Here is a 10,411-nt window from a genome sequence, read left to right as displayed (position 1 = left end):
TTCAGGGCGAAACTGGTTGAATAGCTTCCACACAGCAAATCTCATAACAGTGTTTTTCTTGTAAGCCCCAGGCACGACCTTTATATTTTCAGACACTCTCTAACATTATGTCCAAATGTTGTGATATTGACAACCATATATTTGAATGGATTCATGTGTCCCCGGTCATATATGCCTCTACAAAAAGGGCCTCAAGCACTTACAAAGTAAAAAAAAAAAAAAGAGAAAGAATTTGCGTGTTGTACCGCATACAATATGTACCTAGGAATTCTATTCTTATTCTTGATCAAAAAAGCCTTCTGCTTTCGGAGGATGAATAGGAGCAGACAGATCTCTAAAGGGGCCCAAAAGTTCACCGCCATTATTTGCAGACAGACTCAAGAAAAATGTGAGAATTATACAAAAAAATCATTAATCACTTGTTCTCTTTAAACACTTCTGTTCTTCTATTGTCATTCAGCAGCACAACTGCACGGACCTTCTGCCAGGAGAGGAGAAGTCTTGGAAGACACTTGAGGATCCCCCCCCCCCCTTTCTCATCGACTACCATCTTTTGACCAAGTCGTTCGACAAGAAAACTTTTTTTTTCCTTTTTGAAAATCCTCGTAGAATGGCATCACAAGTGAAAATCTTCGCAGGACCATCGACGGCAACGATGGAGGTAATACATTTTGCTTTAAATTTGCTTTGTAAGTAGTTTTATTGCTTTATGGCCCTGCTTTCACAGCCGGATAACAGGCGCGCATTTGTTGAGGTCGGGGGAAGGCTAGCGGTTTATGGTCGCTTTGAAATAATGAGGTGACTTTTGGAGGCCTGCTGTTGTGTATCCATGATCGGCGTGGAGGGTATGAACGGAGTTGTGTTTTCTTGAGAGTTTGTGCAACTGTTTACTTACCTTGTTCTCTGAGTCTCACCTCGAAGTGTTAAAATGTCAGATGTCAACGACTATACCTTGCTCTTTGAGCAAATGCAGTGATGGCGTGATTGACTTTATTCTTCAGTGCAATGCAATCAAAATGAACGGATTTGTGGAAATTTGGTGTTTGTGGCAGTTTTTGCATAACCTCATACGTTTATGTTTTCTGGGCTGATATTGTGGAGACGGTATTGGAAGCGCTGTTTGTAAGATAGAGATGTAGGCCTAGTCCTATTTTATTTGACTGATATGATTTGTCAATGGTGCTATTAAGGCTTAGGCTATTTAAAGAAACAAGAGTTAGCTAGCCAAGTTGCACAACACACTGTAAATGAATAATTCGATGTTCAATAGGTCAATTACAGAAAATGGATGCATACTTGATGCGTTCGAAAACAATTTACCTCTCAAAATAGGCCTCTCTGTGACTTACGGACCACCACTGCAAAGCAATTGCATGTAGTTGTTCGTATGAGCATGAATGCCTTTAAACGCATTCACTGCACCCTGAACTCTGGAAATCAATTTCTTTGGGGATTTTTAAAAGGCCAGAGGTTCTGCCCCAAAGCCTAACTCTCTCTACGGACCAGTGTGGCATGATGCGTGTTAAAGTAACAGAAGCCAATGATGAAAATATAAGGACTTGTATCGAGGGAAAAAGCAAAGAGAAAGAAAAAAATCGATGAATGGAACGGACAACAGAATGGCCGAGTGGAGTTCAACCAGGGGACAAGTTTTCTGACCGATTAGGTCCGTTGCGAAGTCACAGACTGACCCTTGCTACCCCTTGACCCTCGGCAGACTGGACCCCACTCCGCATTACATTTTCTAAGACCTGAGGCGAGTTAGTCACAACACCGCTGCCAGGCCGGTGTAACCTCGAGGGCAGAGTGCTATCTCACTCCTAAGACACTCGCGTAAACCTACTGGGCTTTAAGAAAACAAGAGGTGCCCTTGTCCCGAGCTATCTTATGTAGCGGCACGGGGCTTTTTTGCTTCCATACACTTAATGCTATAGAATGCCATCAGCCCCCATCGAGACGTGTAGTCTTGTTTTCCTTCTCGATGATAAGACCTTGCTGTGAGTTAGACGGTACATTTCAGCAGCACGAGCTTTACACAGGAAGTCAGAAGGCTTTTAACCCATCCCATCGCCAACGCTCCCTCGTCAAATATGACTTCTCGGCTATATCGAATGCCAACGCCCTGCATTCTAGGCTACACGCTTCAAGTTCGCCCATTCCCTCCTCCCCTCTAAAACCTTTCCAATATCTGTTGGAAGTCTGCTGTTTGGCCCGCTCTGGGACTCGGTGGTGGTGCTGTTTTAGATTAAGCTGCTAATTGTGAAACAAATAGCCCACGCGCAATGCTGAATCATTATTCTGGTGAGACGCACAGAGCGGAGGTCAGAAGGAGAGTTACATAGAGATACATGGCCAACACACGCGAGCTCTTTCTTTGCGAAAAGCTGGCAAACCGGTTGGGTTTTTAAAATATTTGTATCAAGTATAAAGCAAAGTACCATGGTTACCGCTACGCCCCCCCCCCCCCCCCACAATTCCATTTCAATGCCAAGACGCACGGTCTGCAGCATTAATTCTTACGGAAGTAGGCCAGCTATGTAGCCTATACTGCTCATTTTATTGATGCTATAGTTCTTGATAAATAATCATGGTCACCTCGTTATAACGGATTGTGGTTTATTTAGCTCGAACAGTTAGACTATTGTATATTGTTAAATTGTTATGATGCATATGTTCATCGTAATAACCATTCGCAGTGTTCTGTTACTGTTATATTCAAATTTGATTCACACACACATGCACACACAGATACACACAAAATGTCCCATATTTACTCCTCTGTTAAAATTATTCTAAACCTATGTGATAGGCTAGATTTGTAAAGCAGCCTCTATGCTCATGTGCTGTATAGCGTTTGGGTATACGTATTTATTTAAAAAAAAATGCAGAATCCCTGTGCTAAACTGAAGGAACACACTGGCAAGAGTGGCTTGTGTTAGAGTCGCAGGAGTCTTAAGGAGAATGTGCCTATATTTCAGAATTGGTTGTGTGCGTCCTGCCGCGTGGACAGATTTACGGGCCCCAATAAAAGCCGAGACGTTGGGCTTCGTAAATCAATCTCTGCTCGTCTATATAAACCTAACCTTTGGCAAAACTTGTGTTTACATAGTCCAAACTTCAGCTGTGTTTTTCATTTACTTGATTCTGAGGTCTCTTCAAGACAACATTCTCATAATTTGCCTATTATTAATATATGTATTGTTTTTGTTATTGTAGTTCTTAGCCCATTACTGGTTAATATTATTCTTAATATTTGTTGCTGTTGGTAACAAGATTAGACACCTTCGGTTTATATCATAAAACCGCTTTTTATGGACATCACTTTCTTTTTAACTGCCGTTTTATTCTGCTGGAAAGTGATTAGGTTAATCATTTACAAGGAGAGAGAATATGTGTGTTCCCATCGATCATGTGTGGTAGACTTCTATACTTGCTTTTCAATGTATCACATTTCCAGTCGTTTCTTGTCGTTATCAATATTGCATAGCTTGTGTTATTTTGATGCAAGTCTAGCAATCCTTTCAAGATTATGCAGGTCATTGTGTTTTTATACCTTCAAAATGTAACAGTATGCCTGACATTATCATGATAATGTGATAGCAAGCATTTGGTTTAAATCTTTAAAGGTTAGGATTTTTATTACATATAAAATGTAGGCTCATGTACAAATTTAAATAGCAATCCAATATAAATAATATATAACATATTTCTTACCCCTGTTTTGTATGAAAAAATACAACATTCATATTACCTTAATTTAAACGTAGGCTATTTTTCCCACTTACACCTGCTTGTAGGCAACATTAATGCATTCTTCATTGCAACCATAGCCTCAAACCACAACAATCTCGAACCTTCCCGCTAAATAATTAGACTAAATTTAAAATGCGAAATATCTTGGATTAGTTTTACAAACAGTCCAAGTTAATTATATTTGATATCAGTTCCATCCTCACGAAGTCGAGCTTTGCAATCTTAAGTAGTTTTAATGTATGTTTGTGATAAAATGGACTGAGCCATTTGTCTCAGCTCTAGAGCCACCACCAAGTCCTTCTATTGTTTGACCTTCACGAATCTCCCTTAGAGATACACATAGCTGTGTGTTTTTTGACACAGCCCCAGGTCTATTGTTCTGAGAGCTCGAGCTATGGCTGACAACACCAAAGGATTGGTACCATTGTTGCCATAGAGCTCGCTGCAGGGTCTCTCTCCCATGCAACTCTTGCCTTTGCGCGCGTGCTACCTGTCTTTTATTCCCCTTCAAAACGGTTCCTTGTGTAGATGACAAATCACAAGCATGCCACGGGCGCCCACCAAATTGTTAATAATTAGATGCCCGCTGTTTAAACATCCTGAAACATGCTATTTCTGAAAAAAAATCTCAAATCGAATGGACAAAGTTGCTGAAAAATAATGGCACTGATTGTTTACACATTTATATACGGGTTGATTCCAAATTTCACCCCCTTAAACATAATTAATAACAAAAGTATCCGTATTAATTTGACAGTGAATGAAACGGAATGTCCGTCGTTTTCGTCCACCCATTCATTTTAGCCTGGTAGTTTGGCATTGGATATTTATGATATTAAAAGACTCCTCTAATGGCTAATGCATTGGAACGAATGTTAAATTAAACAAGTCAATATATTCGCTCTTAATGTTACTTCACATTATGAATTCTAATCAAGTTAAAACAAACAGATTTCAGCATTCTTTGTGAACACAAAGAAGGATGAGAGGCTGAAGAATAAAGACGAAATCTTTCAAATATTTTACCATCTTCTCTTTCCATAGCAGACTTTATGATGTCACGACCTGCCATAAAGTCTGTCTTGGATAAATGGCACAAACATAGGAGTTATTTTGCCATCTCACAAAGTATGTAATATGAACGATATGTTAAGTTATTGTTTCATTTTCAACAAAACGCTTCAAGTTAGAGCTTGGGCTTTGGAGTGTTGGGTTGAGAATGGTCCCGCGAGCGTGTAAGGAGAGGTACCCCATCCCCCTACTGGTCACGTGATTCATTAAATAATTAATGCAGAGGTTGCAGAATAGATATGTATTCGTCAGGAATATCGCAGACATGGTCGCCCTGTGTCTGACGTGAAATTCAACTGTCCTTTTAAAAACAAGCCCTATAGCGGAGGGAAAAAAGAGAGGGGAAGAGACACACAGAGGCTGCAATAAAACAAATTTGGACGGGAGCGTCTCATCGTGTGGACATTGTGAGTATAGCGGAAACAGGGGACGCCACTTCCACGCAAGTGCATTGCTGCGCCGTTGGCTTTCCGGTGTCAATGAATTATATGCTGTTTGTAATATTGTGGTAAATATGTCAAAAATACTCATCATTGCCATACTTTGACATCGTGCATGTGTGTTTGCAACACTCATCCCATTGTAAGAATTCAGCCTTGGAGACAAGGATGATAGGCTATAGTCTGTATGTCATATCCCTGTTATTGTATTGGAATGGTAGCAATGTATACATATATATTTTAAAAGCAGTTGCATTATTCTCATCTCTCCTCGGTCTCATCTCTGTCTTCCTCTGCATGTATCCTCGTTTCCCAGTCCCTCTTTATTCTTTTCAGCCGGCTACTTCTCTTGATTTATAGTGATATGTGTGTCAGCGGCAGCGTGCTGCCATTGTGTGTTTGTGAGGGAGTAGTGTTGTTTATGGCCGGCTCCGCGATAAATCATTTCTCTGGGAAAATGATGGGCGAGTGATGATACTCGGGAATGAGGAAGAGATTCCGGGGTCCTTACAACTCTACGGCTTTTTGGTGCTCCACTTTAGCCTGTGGACGCGTATATTTCCAATTCCTTTCGTTCTCTCTCTCCCCTCAGTTGATTATCCCGGGCGATTTACTACAATGGATCAACGGCTAATATGAAGGCTAAGTAGCTGGAGGTCTTGAGTTACTGCATATGCGATTACCAATTAAGGGAAGATTTGTTTAAATTTGGCAAAACGGGAACGCCTTGTCGCCATGTAAATCTTATAAAAGCGCCTCGGCTCTCCAGAAATGTTATGGCCAGGGGTTCAATACCTGCGCTCGAGCCATTTTGGTCAGGAAGAGAACATGTAATTGGAATACAAACTCAGTAGATGATAGAATAATCACGCGAGATGTGTTCTGTTGTTCAGGCTGAATGTTGACAGGAAGAGATTTGTAGTGGACACACTGTGGCAGACGAAACTTATGGATGTTTTTAATTTTGTAAATTTTTCATATTATCGCCTTAATTTTTTAAAGATGTTCCACTTTTTTAATGACATAATAGGCTATTCATTATGTCGAAACAGACATTGCTATGTCTGACTTATCTAAAACTTCACAATGAGAAATAGATGAATATAGTGCATGGAGGTGATGTGGACAAGAATAGTTGTTCATTTTTATGTTCGGCTGTTTGTTTCATTTTGCCGTACAATATCTGATTGGCTGGGAGATAACTTGCATTTCTAGTTGATTAGTCGCATGCCAGTGTCTTTACCAATGAGAAGGGGGAGGTTTATCAAGCCATATTTTCTGAGCTAACCATAGGAAATCTCGTGTATGACGTGTTGAAGTCGTTATAGCGTGCTCTAATGTGTTTGTACTGTGCATTGATGCTGGTCTAGCCTACTTAAAGGGAGGGAATACTCGAGACCACAGGAAGAAACAAACATAGCAAAAAACGGTTTATTTGGATGATTTCATTAACAACATGTATTTGCAAAGCAAAATGCATTAACAGCGAAAAGAACAATAAGGATGATGATAGCACTCCTATAGTCCCATTAAGCACTAGTCTAGTGCTAATATTAAACAACATGCATGGAGAAGGCGAGGGAAGAAACTTCAATTTCAGTTCCATGGCTGGCTACTTTACAGTCCGCCTCTTCGCCATGCTAGTGTAAACCTTTGTGTAACAAAATTAGAAGAACTCTGTGGTTCCCATCAAGTATTAATGGGCATAGCAGCAAGGGGCAGTGCTTTCAAAATGTCTATTCCAGCGGCGCCCGTTGTTGTCGGGCGCTGTGTCAAAAACAATATTCTTGCTCATTTCGGTGGACGCGCTGGGCGCGAGGAGAAGGGGGGCATTTGGCGCACAAGAGATCACGGTTGCTCACTGACACCGCCTCATATCTGATTTCAGTGACAGTAGAGCGTGGAAAAAAATGATTCAAAATGCCAGTCATGTGGGTAGCTGTGAAGGCTTCTCGAACTCTGGAGAAACAACGGTGCGTCATAAAAAGGTGCCAACTCAGACCACAAACCTGACTTATTTTATATGGCCCAATTACATTGTTATTGGTTTCGAATAGTGATGATGATAGCAGTGGACTTTGAGGCTGATTTAAGAATGAAGGAGCCTTGTGCTAAACATGAAGACTGTCCTGACAGAAAGCTGAGGATTCGGGCCTTTGTTCAAGGGTTACTTGGTCTCTAGCCTATACTAGTAGGCTCTTTTAACAGCAGAACAGAAGGTTCTATTAAACTGTTTCGCCCAATCCTAACATTGCAATAGCAAGATTTAACAACCTTTATACAATAACCCGATGCGCTGTTGGTTGGTTGTTTATCATTTGTGTCAACGACAAGGTCGCAACAATCCCACGCTTTACGACACAACACAGCACTCAAGAGTATCTTCCCACTCAGTAGTAGTCGTAACAATACACAATGTATGGCAGCCATATTGTGCACTTCTTCACTGCACAAAGAGACAAGCGACCCTGCATCTCACTACATTTTCCACAGGATATTTGTGTCTGTTAAATAGGCGATTAAAAAGAAAATGGCTCAATGGCTATTTCTATTCCGGATAGGATTTTTTCCCCCAATTAAATTCCACCCTGTTGCCTTTGAAAAAAAAATCATGAACAAAATTGGTCATAATAAAATAATCACAATCGCAGGAAAATAATGATTAAATCATTGATGCAGAACTTAAATTTACCACGTTAAAACAACATTAATTGTAGTGTGTCTTAAAACAATAAAACACACGTTTTCATTTTCTGGTACAATTTAAAAGAATTGTGTACGCCGAATAGCTAGCCTAAAATAGTGTTCTTGTTGAAGAAGCTTCGATTACATGATGTCTGTTCCATTCCAAATGTAAAGAAATCGCGTTATGTTCACCTACACAGTGGAAACTAAACCACATAACCTCTGCGGTTCCCGAACAGCGTTCATTTATTATTTTCATATATATGTATACATGTAGGCCTACAGTCCTTGTTGCCAATGAAGCAGACTTGCTCTAACATAATTCAAAGTGCCAGCTTTGGAAGGAATTTTAGAGCACAAGGATTCGAAAATAGTAATAGCATAATTTATTAACCTACATTCCAGCCCATAAACGCACTATCTATAGTCTAAACTAAATAATTTACAAAAAACTGGCATATCAAAATCCTTATTTTGTTTAATTATCATCTTGTTATCCTTTTTTTCTCCTCATTGTTTAAATCTGGGTTCAATCTTTTCTCCAAGATTCATGGTTATCTACTTGTTTGCTAGGTATTTCCCCGGCCCTCGTAATGCAGGAATGATTACCTGTTCGGATATAAATCAATATGAAGCCCGCTGCTAATTTATAATGGTCTGCACTTGCAGCGATTCAAAGCACATGAAAAATGACCGCTGAAACCGTATCCAAAGGCTGCAAGGAGCCCTTTTCACCCGGCTGAAGAGCATGCATGAGAGCGATAAGAGTTCTGAGCCGGAAATGTTCAGAGGAACAGCAATGTTTTCATGTGGGAACTAAAAATAACTCGGATACTATCATTGGGTATTATTTATTTTTTTGCATCAGTAACTTCCCTCTCTGTGTACAGTATATATATATATATATCTCTGTCTTCCCTCCGTTTCTCTCCCTCTATCTTTCAGTGTGTGTGCGTTTGTAGCCTATAGTGTGCACTTCTTTGTGTCTGCGTGTGTAGGAAGATAACACACTCTCATACAAAGGATCGGCCAAGAAACAATGCCAAGTGTGTCCGATTTGACTAAAAGTGGCGAAAAAGGACTCAACACTTACAGAGCAACACAAGTTACCCAAGATCAACACCTTAATAACACATTACCAGAAAGGTCATTCGTTTTCGAGGTTGCAAAGGCCACATTCCTGTTCAACATCTCTATCCCGATACAACTTTACCAGTCATTTGAGAGAGAGAAAAAAAAACACGATCATGGGCTTAAAGCCGCCCTCCACGCGACTCACATGCAAAACTGACTTTGACAGGTAAACGTCAGTATCGGAATGAGGCTTAACCACGTTCAACCCAGCAGAAACCCGCAGGTTGTAATCGCCATATGGCTCGCCCGTTGGCCTCGCAGCCTTGTACAGGTCCCTATTGGACAGACGAACCCCTCTTGCCTTCTCCACCCCGTGTGTCCTGTCAGTCCACTGGTTCAGTAGTTCACGGTGTCAATCCACCCGGCTCCTCGGATTCAGCCATAGGCGGAAAGAGGGAGCTCGAGGGTAGAGGTGGAATCTAGCGTCTCCTGCTGATTGCTGAGACGGCAGGGAATTGCACTCTGAGCTCGCGAAAATCGGATGTGCCAAAAGGGTTTGCTCCGCGTTCTAGAGCGCTCGGGCCCGGGAGAAGAAACCCGTTGATGGGAGCGCGCGCGCGCATCTGTGCAGACCTTGTGAGCAGCGGTCCCGTCCGATTCCCTGAGTATTGTGGATCTACGGGAGACGCCATGTAAACACTCTTTTTTTGGTTTCGTTTCGTAGATTAAAATGAGCATGTTTCCCGTCACACGTTCAACTTCACCATAGAAAAGAAACGAGAAAGCTATAGGCTAATCCCGAAACGTCTTGGCCAGCTAGTCCCCAAACGGTGTCCAAGCTTTGCCCGTGAGAAACAGAACTGATCGAAGTCAGGTAAGGTTTTCAGCCACTGACGCCGGATGCTTTGGTCGTGCCGGCGTCCGCTGCACCTCCGTAGACAAGTCATTAATTATCCGTTGTGTGACCCAGGCTGGGGGCATCATTGGGTGTGTCAAATCCCGAAAAAGTTTTTGTATTCTGGAACAGCCGAAGACAGATGCCTTCGAATAGGTAACCGAGATGCCTGAAAGCCTCTTTTTTTTCCCCCAGCCCTCTGTTTCTTGTCTCTCTCCTAGTATCTTTGCATCTCTCTGCACGATTGTCCCCTTTCCTTCTCTCCGTTTTGTTTTTACTTCTGTGTCAAATGATAATATCAGCCGTCCACACCCCCGTTTAAAAGTTTACTCATTGCATAAAGTGCAGTGCATCTGATGTTTAGAGAGCGAGGGGCAAGCGGGCCGAGTGAGGAGAAGCCGTGAATGGAAGATGATGGCTAGGTGTAAAAAGAAGATGCATGTGCGCGTGATTTATGACTGTGTGAAAGGATTGCTTACTCTAGCTGCTCTCG

At 41.5% G+C, this 10,411-nt stretch overlaps 1 protein-coding gene across 4 annotated transcripts in view; it reads left to right on the top strand.

Annotated features, from left to right (window-relative positions):
- The window catches only part of hoxb3a (homeobox B3a), a 60,366-nt gene that overhangs the window by 28,884 nt on the left and 21,071 nt on the right, over positions 1–10,411 (top strand). For 3 of the 4 annotated variants that reach the window (XM_084677226.1, XM_084677223.1, XM_084677224.1), the window contains exon 2: positions 461–661. The gene's annotated coding sequence lies outside the window, so the exon portion shown is untranslated. The remainder of the gene's footprint in view (positions 1–460; positions 662–10,411) is intronic. The other variant, XM_084677225.1, reaches the window with a different exon arrangement.

Source organism: Hypomesus nipponensis, chromosome 17 (assembly GCF_054491055.1).
Source record: "Hypomesus nipponensis isolate SF chromosome 17, ASM5449105v1, whole genome shotgun sequence".
Taxonomy (NCBI): Eukaryota; Metazoa; Chordata; class Actinopteri; order Osmeriformes; family Osmeridae; genus Hypomesus; species Hypomesus nipponensis.
This window is presented reverse-complemented; position numbering and strand designations above follow the sequence as displayed.